Genomic DNA, 12,358 nt, shown 5'->3' on the forward strand with positions numbered 1-12,358 from the left:
CAATGTGTATTTATATCGTGTGCCTCCTCCTGTTCACCGAAGGCTGCCCCCCTTTGAGTGAATGTACTTTATTGAGGACTCTTTGATGAGCGAACACTGTGTATTTATATCGTGCGCCTCCTTCTGTTCACCGAAGGCTGCCCCCCTTTGAGTGAATGTACTTTATTGTGGACTCTTTGATGAGCGAACAATGTGTATTTATATCGTGTGCCTCCTTCTGTTCACCGAAGGCTGCCCCCCTTTGAGTGAATGTACTTTATTGAGGACTCTTTGATGAGCGAACACTGTGTATTTATATCGTGCGCCTCCTTCTGTTCACCGAAGGCTGCCCCCCTTTGAGTGAATGTACTTTATTGTGGACTCTTTGATGAGCGAACAATGTGTATTTATATCGTGTGCCTCCTTCTGTTCACCGAAGGCTGCCCCCCTTTGAGTGAATGTACTTTATTGAGGACTCTTTGATGAGCGAACACTGTGTATTTATATCTTGTGCGTCCTTCTGTTCATGCTCCTTTGATGCTGGTAATGACATTGAAGAATTAGTTGCCTGCTGTCTACCTGAAGTCATCTGTATATCTATTGGGTCCACCATCTTTTTTGAGGAGAATGTTGCAAAAATCACCTTCTTTGATCTGAAAATTGCACACTAAAAGAACTTTCAACTACTCGTGAAATGTAAGTTTATCATATCCTTTTCTGGAAATATGCAGCTGCTATTCTTGTCGTTTATTTAAATGATTTTGATCCTCTTGTACAACCTGCAGGATTTAACATGAACCTGTTCCTTAAGTTCTTGATGCTGGTAATGACATTGAAGAATTAGTTGCCTGCTGTCTACCAGAAATCATCTGTAACCATTGGGTCCATCATCTTTTTGGAGGAGAATGTTGCAAAAATCACCTTCTTTGATCTGAAAGAACTTTCAACTACTCGTGAAATGTTTGTCTTTTGTATCCTAATAATGAAATATGTACCTACTATTCGTGTCATAAACTTAAATGATATTTACTCCTCTTTAACACCCTGCAGGATTTAACACGAACCTGGAGCTGGTTATCATTGATGTTTGCAAAAATTATGTGATTTCTGACATCTTGAATGCAATCCATTGTATTTAGTTCCTTCTTCTGCTGGAGATGAATGTTATTACTTGGAAGATTCTAAGTTCTCTCTGGAGTGAGTGTCCTTTCTCCTCTCATTGTTTGATATTTTGGTGTTTGTTGATATTGAATGATATTGAATCTTTTCATTGCCTTGCAGGTTGTATTATGAAGTGTCAGATGATTGCAGGTTGCATAAAGATGTCAGAGAAACTGTTGATGATGGTGGTAAATGTTTAAGAATCAGTTTTTTAGCACCTCACTTATTTATAATCCATTGTATTTGGTTCTATCGTCTTCTATGTCAATGTTAAGCATTATATTTTTATATAGTTTTCCCAGCCTTCATTGTAAGTCCCTTTTGCTGACAGGATACTCAAGGTAAATGTGGTATCATTCCATTTTTGGATATAAGGTGCTAGATTTATCCTTGAAGATCCTCTATTGTACTAATTTTTATAATTGCATGAGAAAATTTTGCGAATTTCTCTTATTTATTCTCTACCATTTAATTCTGTGTTTATTTTCAGGTGTGCGATAACTTGAAATCGTGTGGCATTGGATTCAATTTTGGATTTTGTGTTGAGAGCAAGTTGAAGCCAAAATCCAGAGCACTTAATGTGAAATATTCATTACCTGCAGCAGGTTAAGTAAGAGTCAGAGCCTTCTCTAAGTTTCAATTAAGCCATTATTGCTTACTACAGTACCTCCACAGTGCTATTCACAAATGTGTTTTCTGAGATGATATTACTTCACAAAATTGAATTTTTGTGATATAGCAATAGCTGCCCCACGTGGAAAAAATTTCTGGTCCAGTACTGGAATTATACTGGTCAAGTACTGGATTTATACTGGGTCAGTATTAATCCAGTACTGGACCAGAACCGGCCAATACTGGGCCAGAACCGGCCAGTATTAATTCATTACTGGACCAGAACCGGCCAGTACTGGGCCAGAACCGACCAGTATTGATTCAGTACTGGAACAGAACCGGCCGGTACTGAGCCAGAACCGGCCAGTACTGGGCCGGAACCGGCCGGTATTAAACCCGTAATGGACCAGAACCGGCCAGTACCTGACCAGAACCGGCCAGTAATGGACCAGAACCGACCGGTACTGGGCCAGAAACGCCAGTACTGGGCCAGAACCGGCCGGTAATAAACCAGTAATGGACTAGAACCGGCCAGTACTGGCCCAGAACCGGCCAGTACTGGCCCAGAACCGGCCAGTACCGGCCCAGAACCGGCCAGTACTGGATCAGAAACGGCCAGTACTGGACCAGAACCGACCGGTACTGGGCCAGAAACGCCAAAACTGAGCCAGAATCTCCAGTCCAGATTGGGAAATTAATGCATGTACAGAAATTAAACCTTCAATTTTTGCCATATAATTTTAAAAACATGCTTCAACGAAAAGTTATAAATACACATTTTTAATGTATTTATTGCGTTTTCTCAGAATAAAAATTATCAACAATTTTAACTAAGATCTTACAGTGAATAATACTATTTTACATATTTCTTTCATGGAAGTTTGGTCTAGTGAGGAAGTTAAAGGTTTATGAATAGTGTATAACGTCATCTGAATCATTCTTTCATTTCCATGCGCGTAGCGCATTGTCTTTTGTCATTGAGCTCAGCGCCATCTTGGATTCTCTGGACTTCGAAAAATTTCACTCCCGTACCCCCGTACGCTCTCTAGAATAACCATAGAGCGTTCGGGAAAATCACTTTTTTTTCAATTTTAGAGTAAATGCCCTATGGATACGTCAGTTTCCGGTCCTTATCCCACTCCCACTTTCGAGCCAGCGTCGGTACTTCCGGTGTAGACAGATCGTTCAGTCTCGCTTGTGGTGTGCGTGTGTCAACATGGCTAGGTATCGTTCTCAAAGAAGAGAGGCTCCTCGGAGACCCGTGGAGAAAATCATCAAGGATTGCACTCCCGTAAATATACCAGTTTGCCTTGTGAACAAATTCTTCCAGCTGGAGCTGTAAATGTGTGGGTTGCTGACACCATTGGACCAAAGTTCCTTAGAAGTAAGTTCTTTAAAACTACTGTAATCCTATTAATAGCTGGGCCATATGCCATTACTGGTGCTTCGATGAATCACCTAAAAGGCCTTAGTCTAAAAAACTGCCTTTTATAAGGTCTTAAATAATTTTCTTGGGGCCGATTAAGCTTTGGACAGAGTATAATTACAGGTTAGGTTAGTTATTGTTTCGTTGGTTATTGCATACACAGTAATCTCAACACTAATGAAACAATGAAAGTCAAAACAATAGTGATAGTAAATTAATGGAGAGGGTAAAGATATTTCAATGCTTTTATGCTTTCTCCATCCTTCATTTTCAGACTATGCAGAACACTACGCGAGAGCAGGAAATGTAAAGGTGGAAGATCACAGTTTGTCAAGAAGCAATTGTGCACGAGATTGTGCGAAATTCGAAAAGCGGCAAAGGCAAACTTAAATACGTCTATTTAATGAAATATTAATTCTTAATTACTATCTTTTTTGACCATATATCCAGTGGCGGCTCGTGCTATAGGTTCACTGGTTCAGTGAACCCCCAAAATAAATTGCTGCTTTGACATTTACCTAAACGGAAACGGAATTGTAAGATTTATCTTGGAAATTTCATTAAATACGTTTCAAAATTTTTGAAAGAGGGCTGAAGTTACCGCGCGTGAGCTCTACTGCTGTGCTCAGCTGTGCTGAGTTCAGTAGGAAGAATGAACCTCCTGACTTAGGCGCGGGGTTGGCGGAGGGAGGGGGGCTTGCGGCGGAATAACATGGTCTCGGAGCTGCAAAGACAGTGTAGCGACAACCGACTTCTCCCGAGAGTAACCGAACGTGTCCGAACGGTTCACGAGTCTGCCAATCCCGTAAACTGCACAACAAGAGGTTTGTTATGTCCGCCGCTAGAGTTGTTTTCGCTCCGCGCGCATTAAAATCAGCTTCAAAAATCGCCACTCGAGGCGCTGACATGCAACGGTATTCAGAGTCCTCTGAATGGCTGTTCTCGACGCTACTCTTTCTCTATATTACTCTTCGTCAGAGTCCTCTATATTGGATTCTCAGCACCACTCCCTCACTTCATAAATAGAGGACTCTGGATACCGTTGCTCGTTAGCGTCGCAAGTGGCGATATTTGAAGCTGATTTTAATGCGCGCGGATAAGTGTGCACAGCGCTGTCAACAGCTGGCGCACGATATCGCTGCAACTCATTTGTTTACTACAATTTTTAAGTTACGTCTCTGTCAGTCAGTATTGGTCAGTATCACGAATAGTGTTTCACCGTACTGAATGTGTCATCGTGGATTGTAAATTATTTCAGTTGATTGTGAGCGACTGTATAGTGTGGGCTTAGTGCTTCGAAACGTGTCAAGGATGAACAGTGTTGCATCATTACTTAGTAGTAACTTTTGTGCCCTAACTCTTGAACAAAAATGTGCAATCAAAGCACTAGGCAGACCGACGCCGCCTTTGGACATTCGTCTACAGCAAAGTTCTCGAGGCAAAAACTACACTCGTATATTCAAGTCACATCTGTATGATAGAAATTCGTGGATTTGTGGATGTGAAGTAACCAATAGATTCTTTTGCTTCCCGTGTCTTCTATTTTATAAAGGAAAGGACACAACATGGACAACTACTGGAGTTTCAGACTTGAGTCATCTTACCCAGAAAATAAAAAAACATGAAACATCTTTGTATCATAAGAATGCCTGCTTGGATTTATCCATCTTAGGTCGTACTGAAATAAGGCAACAACTCAGTGAAGCTTTTAGGCTTAATGTTGAGAAAAATAACGACCAAGTCAGGAAAAATCGGTATGTCCTTTCAAAAATAATTGATTGTATTCGGTTTTGTGGAGAGTTTGAACTAGCTTTGCGTGGACATAATGAAAGAGATGACTCCAATAACCCCGGTATTTTCAAAGGATTAGTGAATTTCTCAGCTACATTAGATACTATTTTGAAATCACACCTGGAAGTTGCCACTGTTTTTAAAGGTACGTCCAAGGAAATTCAAAATGACCTGTTAGATTGTATGCTGCACGTCTGCAAACTACATATTCTTGAAGAAATTCGCTCAGCAGATTTTGTGTCTGTGATTGCTGATGAAACTACAGATGTGTCTGCTAAAGCTCAGATGGTTGTAGTGTTTCGCTCTGTTCTCAAAAGTGGGTTGCCTATCGAGAGATTTTGGACATTTCTAAACCCTAAACATCATGATGCTGAAACATTATTCGCCTGCATAAAACGTGTTCTTGTGGAAGTGCTAGGAGAGGCCAAAAACAAACTTATCTCACAAAGCTATGATGGTACAAATGTAATGAGTGGCCAATTCAATGGTGTTCAGACACGTGTCAAGGCGGAGTATCCAAATGCACACTTTGTACATTGCTACGCGCACCAGCTCAACTTGGTCATGGTTCAAGCAACAAGTCAAAACAAAGAAGTGAGGGTATTTTTTGCAAATCTTCAAGAGGTGTGTACCTTTTTTAGCCAGTCCTCACAGAGAGCTGACATTTTGGATGAAATAGTTGGAAAACGACTTCCTTCTGGCTCTTCAACAAGATGGAACTACAATTCAAGATCCGTATTAGTAGTTCACCAAAATATTCAAGAATTAATAGAATGCTTTGAAAAAATTGAAGAAACAAGCAAAATGACTTCTACTTTGAATAAAGCTCAAGGACTTAAACTGAAACTGCAGCAACCAGAGTTTAAATACTGGCTCGAATTCTTTTCAAAGGTTATGCCTCATGTAGATATTTTGTATAGCTCACTGCAAAAGAAAAATATAAACCCTGTTTGGGCAAAGGAAGCAATTTCCTCTTTCAAAAGAGAAATACAGAAAGTAAGGGAGAGTGTGGAAAGCCTGGCCACAGCAGATGAATCAGCAGAGCCTAGACCAAAGAGAAATAAGGTGGAAAACTGGCAAACATTGCGAAATGCAGCTGCCAAGGAAGTTTGTGACGCTATAGCAGCAGAGGCAGAACGCAGATTCGAATTCACTGGTCATCTAGTTGCAGCAAACTTGTTTGACAACGAAAATATGTCCGGCTATAGAAAAAGGTTTCCTGATGATATCCTAAACACGACAATAGAATCATTTGGTTTTCTTGACAAAAATAAACTAAGATGCGAGCTTCAGCTTATTTACAGCAGAGAAGATTTTAAAGAAGTTAAGAAGGCCACTCATTTGTTGTCATTCCTTCTTGAAAACAATTTAGAAGAATGTTTCAGTGAAACGGTGAAACTGCTAAAAGCACTGATCACAATACCAATGACAACGGCAGAAGCAGAACGTTGTTTTTCATGTCTGAAAAGAATTAAAACCTTCCTCAGAAGCACAATGGACGAAGACCGGCTTACAGCACTTACCATGATGTCAATTGAAAAAGAGATGGCCCGCAATATAGTGGACTTTAATGAGAAGGTGATTGACCATTTTGCCGCAAAAAGGAGAGAAGAATGGACTTCATGTTTAAACATACAACAACTGCAGGAGTCGCTTAAAGGTTCTTATTAAAATTAGTGTGGTTTAAGTCTCATTTTAACAATGAATGTAACTTAACTGTGTAGAATATCTGTAGCTGTACGATTTTATTAGTTAAAATATACAATTGTAAAAAAATTGCCAAAGTATTAATTGCAACTTGATATTCTGATTACAGCAAGAATCTCAACTCTCGGCTCAGCTTTCGAGAGTGAGGATGGGAAAGTGTCATTTTGAGAATCGGTTCGAGTTTAAAAAATATCAAATTTCATGCAACTTCTTTATTTCATGATGTCCCTGCGAGGAAAAATCTGGGGGGGGGGGTGACGCCATTGAGCCTGCCTCATATAGCTATTTGTGAATTTGCAATTGCCTAAATCGTGTGTACATCAAATTAAATATGCTGGGGTTCTATTACCATTAAAAACTAAGCATAAAATATTTCAATATGCAAGCATTTGTAGGATGCTAGTGAATTCACAAAAACTTAAATAAAATAATATCATTCTTATTTTTCCTTTTCCATGGTACAACTTTTATAAAACGATAATCCATAGTAAACTAAATTAATTGCATAAAAATGTAATTGTAGATACTTATTTTCAAATAACTAAATATTTTTCAAAGCAACCAAATTGGGATCAAAATAGTTTTAAAATAGTTTTTTAAGCTCTACAAATATAAAATTTTCCTGGGATTCTCCCTCTATGGCTGGAAGGTAGACTACCCGCACCTCCCGGTTGAACCCCCGAAATAAAAGTTCACCAGCCGCCACTGCATATATCTTTCTATGTAACCGAATTATATGACTTTAAATAAACCTTTAAAATGTTTTTTTTTCAAATGCGATTATTTTATTCAAATTTGATTATAGCACTAGGCCGGAACCAGCCCAGTACCACTTGGAGCTGGCCCGGTACAGGCCCAGTAATGGCCCAGAACCGGCCCAGTACTGGGCCGGTACTGGCATTTTCTTGCCAATTTTGGAAGTATCCCAGTACTGGGCCAATACTGGCCCAGTACCGGGGTTTTTTCACATGGGGCAGAAGTCTGCTTATCATTATTATCGTTTGCAAACAATTCTATTAAGTCATTTTGTTAGTCCTATGTTCTTATGTCGAAATATTTTTTCAGCCTTGTTGGTGGTTGAGTGAAGTAAGATTGTGCCTGCCACCAAATACTTCTGAGGAAGCTTGAAAGACTGAAAATTAGAGGGGCACCAGAGAAATGGATTGACTCTTTCCCAAGTGATTGCTTAAAGATGCATCTTTCACTGTAATTGAGTGTAATGTGCCTCCCCCATGAAAAAATTGCATTTGGTGTTCCACAGGGATCCATGTAAGGACTATTGTAATATTATTTTAGGTTGGCAACATCATTGGGATAAATTTTTCATTGTAAGGTTGGTAGCACTGTTCATATATGTGTTTAAGTTTTCCTGTATCAGAGTATTTTCCGTTAAATAAAAACACAAGTGACTGTTGTTCTCTCTTGTAGTGTGTTGTATAATTTACCCAACCTATCAATACAATTATGGAGTTGTTTTGCCTTCGTTATATCACCAATCATTTCTTAAGGTACTGTATTTACCATGATCATTTCACCTCTTTCTTATCAACCCAGTTCTAATCTCATTACCTATTACCACCATGATATAATTTTTATTTCCTAGAGCCCTGGAGGATGAAGCAACAGACTGCTCGGGCATTAAAGTAAAGGCCTTAGCAGATAAATTTAAGAAAATTAGAGGTCTAGAGGAAGACAATTTGATAGACCACTCTGCCTGGAATAGATTTTTTCCTATTTTTCAATCATTCAGCTATTTTTCATGCACTCAAGTATTTTTAAAAAAACTGGCAGATGACTTAGGGGATCACCCTACCCTTTTAGTCGCCTTCTACGACAAGCAGGGATACTGCGGAAGTATTCATAAACCCCTACCCGCAGGGTTACGCAGCTTCTGGTCAAATAATGTTTAAAAATTTTAAATAGATCTCAAAATTGCTCATTTTCTGAGACCAAATTGCAGGAACTTGGTTACAATGTGAAGTTAAGCCATGAGGCACCTGGGGTTTCTCAACTCGGACATATTTTTTTAAAAATCAGCAAACTTGCATGATTTCTTTTTAAACAATTTTAAGTCATCCTTACACCATTAAAATAATTCTTCGTTAACACATTCAACAAAATAACATTAAAAGAAAACAGAAAATTTCAGAGGTATATCTGAAAATGTGGGCGACCATGGTCTGTCTTACCTTCAACATTTATAAAACTACAATTGCACCTAATTCTGAGAAATCAAAGTATGAAATAGATTATGAAATAGTTCACTTGACTTAGAGAGAAACCATATACTGTGGAGAGTAACGATAGAAAGGGTATGTCCCAGGCAGAGCTAACGAGGAACACTCAAAAAAGCTGGTCCAACTCAAAAGAGCAAGAACTTTCCACCATCAAGAACACAAAGCTATCCACATTTTGTAATTACCACCATCCTTAATATTTAAGCTGCTTTGAGTACCCTTTAATGCACCTATCAGCATCTACCCACGAACTACCATTCAGACAGCACCATCCTGAAGGACCTCACCAACTGTAAGCCAAAAATCACAATAAAAAGTTCCATTCAGTTGATAAGAAAGTCAAAGATACGTCAGAACCACCCAATGCAAAATTAGTGTCCTTTAATGTTGCAGATTTATTCACCAGCATTCCCAATCAAGAAACCCAAGGATCACAAAATATATATATTATTGCACATTCTTGGACAGGTACAACAGTATGCATTTATGAAAAAATACTAACAGTCTTAAAATTCAATCCATAAAAACAAAGCGAATTGCAGAAGTTGGCACCAACCAAACCTAAAGTTAACTTAACAATCCCATTATCCATAGGCAAGCATGAATTTTCTAAACTGTGCAAACCCTTCACAGCCAACAGAGTCTATCCAGCCTATTCATGTGATTATACAGCAAAACCACTGTATTGCACTCAATCATAAGTGGATTTTAGGAGTTAACCAAAGATTTTTCATTCATACATAATGGTAAAAGAAAGGTTTGGAAAAGGAGTCCAGAACTCATAAAAAAGTCCAGTCAAAATATTTTGCAAAGATACATAAAAGAGGGTGATCAAGATGAGAACAGTAAAAACGTAGGATGTAGCAGCGTTCAACATGGTAAAAAGGAGAGGAGACCAGTATCAAATGAAAATAAGTTCATTGAATTGAAACAAATGTATAGATGACTATTTGTATAAGATAGAAGATGTAATGAAAAAGCTACACGATGGTAAGGGTAGTAAAAGCAAACAAGGGGATGATAGCAATCAGTGGATTTAAGGTGCCAAGGATTACGGTATAGAATCTCTGAAACTTCATAAACAACTCCATGAATTTATAGAAAAACACAAATTTAATTGCAACAAAAAAATATCATGTTTACTACATTTATTCCACCATGGACTTCAGCTGACCAAGGGCAGGAGTGAAGAGATGAAAGTAACTCTGTATATATTTCACAAAACACCATAGGGTTTACCCAAAGATCTTGAATAGAAACAATGAAATTGGAAAAAACAATCTTTCAAACAATTAAGTAAAGGCGTTTCTCTCACCCCTTCACTTCATTAACCTGGACATTGGTTTTGTAAGCAATAGGCATTAAATATTAATACAGTAGTCATTTCCAATGCAATAAAGCATTTAAAGATCACCAAAAAAATTTCAATGTTCTCTATAATCCCTCTATGCATTAGAATACAGAGAACATTATTGCAAGCATTCTTAGCACGCAACAAAAAAACACAGCCAACACAATCCTTTACAGCAATCCGTTGAACTGCCAACAAGATACACTTAAAATCACCCGAGGGTGAAAATCCTGCATAGGTTTCACATGCACTTTATTAAAATATCTTGAAATACTGACTGAAAATTGGTTCATTAACTTTCCTTGCCAAGTGCAGAGTCACTGCCTTCACACTATGCCCTCCTTTTCAGGCATAGGATATAATAAAGAACAAACACCATGCATTCCCAGAAGAGTATCACAAGATCTCTTTTATTGTGAACAGCAACATGGATGGCATTTTTAAGGGTGGTGTTATAGCATAGAAAAGTCACTTTGACAAATATTACAAAAGAGATTCCTCAAGTCAGCCTCTAGATCTGTTGCCATCTACCGCACATTTAAAAAGGTTTACAAAAGTAGACACTTGCGTTGCTGACGCACAAATTGATCTGAGTTTCATGGAAAAATAAGGTACAATTAAGGGCGTTAATTGAAATGCATATATATGTAGACGTGATCTATATTAATAACTTTTCCATGCTATTCCTCGCAATTACAAAGATTATAACACAAGATATTGGAACAAAGTGGATCGCATTGCACTCATCACCGTGCAACAGACATTTTTGAAAACAGATTAAAATGCGACCGAAGTGGCAAAATAAATCAGCCATGTACGGGATGTAATTGGGCCTCCTTTAGCAGTCCTCTTGGTCACTTTATTGATATTTTGCACAGGTAAAATTGTTCGGTAAAAACCTTTTCTTCTGAATTTTTCCATATTTTTTTCATTCAAATATCAATTTCTCCAAATTCTAGGGAAACTTCAGATCAAATTTAGAACATAAACACCAAAGGGGTGTTGTTAGATGCATCTGGTTTTGTGTATCTCATTTGCTTAACGTAGGAGCTTAAAATGCCGTAGAATCCCTTCGTAGATCTATGGATCTAATAACATCCTGAGAAATTGAGCACCAATAGATAAATACATGAAAATGTAAAAATCTTTTGAACTGCTTCCATTGATAATTGCTATAAATATTTGCCTAATGATTCTAATCTTAAGTGGGTACACATTACAATTTAATGCAGCCATTAGTAGAAAATATCATGAATACCACAATAGAAAATATTATGAATACATTATATTCAAAGTACATACACATCTAAATATGAGTAAATTACAATAAGTATGATTGTAGGCAAATGTCATGGGTGAATAAGATAATTTATCAAATTGACTAATGCTTTCAAGAAATTTTAAGTTTTGAGCAAGTAGAAGTTAAATAAGATCTTCCAAATCATAAGAGAAAAATACATAACTTATAAAGCACTGCCTTTACAAAAGCCAAAGAATGAACAAAATTTAATAAGGAAACCCAACAAGAACATATACTGTAGAGCTTAGTAATGCAAGATCTCACCAAAAAAGAAAAATCGCTATCTCTATTGGACTCTTTGCATATATTGCGTATTTGAACTCGGCTCATTTGTTAGCATTGTATGAAAAAATAACTGAAAAATCAATCCACAAACATTTCAGTGGACACTTTCATGAATGGCAAAATCATTCAGACAAGGTTGAATCAACACATCCTACTTGCAATTATTATATTTTTCTATAATCGAAAAAATTCCCACGACGTTTAATTCCATACATACATAGTTAGCCATATACTTGGACACACCAAGCCTATTTTCTGACCCTGGGTTATATGCTTTAGACAGTAGTACTGTACTGCACATCAATGAATTATTTCTAGCATTAAGGGAGCATGAAAATGCAAATTTTACCAGCCACGTACTAAATGACAATGGGGAGGCATGTGGTTGTATATATTGATACATACTGATTTATTCTTCAGGTAAATCATAGGAGTATAAATTAGTTCCTCAGCTATTCCTCGCAAATTCAGGTTTCTTACTTTATGCCATACAACATAGGGCTTCCACA

General features: G+C 37.8%; 1 long non-coding RNA gene across 1 annotated transcript; it reads left to right on the forward strand.

Annotated features, from left to right (window-relative positions):
- The first annotated feature begins 314 nt into the window (after positions 1-314).
- Positions 315-806, forward strand: LOC124162705. The gene is made up of 2 exons (XR_006865655.1): positions 315-675; positions 765-806. It is a non-coding gene; the product is annotated as an uncharacterized LOC124162705 (long non-coding RNA).
- The last annotated feature ends 11,552 nt before the right edge of the window (positions 807-12,358 follow it).

The sequence above is a fragment of the Ischnura elegans genome, chromosome 7 (genome assembly GCF_921293095.1).
Source record: "Ischnura elegans chromosome 7, ioIscEleg1.1, whole genome shotgun sequence".
Classification (NCBI taxonomy): Eukaryota; Metazoa; Arthropoda; class Insecta; order Odonata; family Coenagrionidae; genus Ischnura; species Ischnura elegans.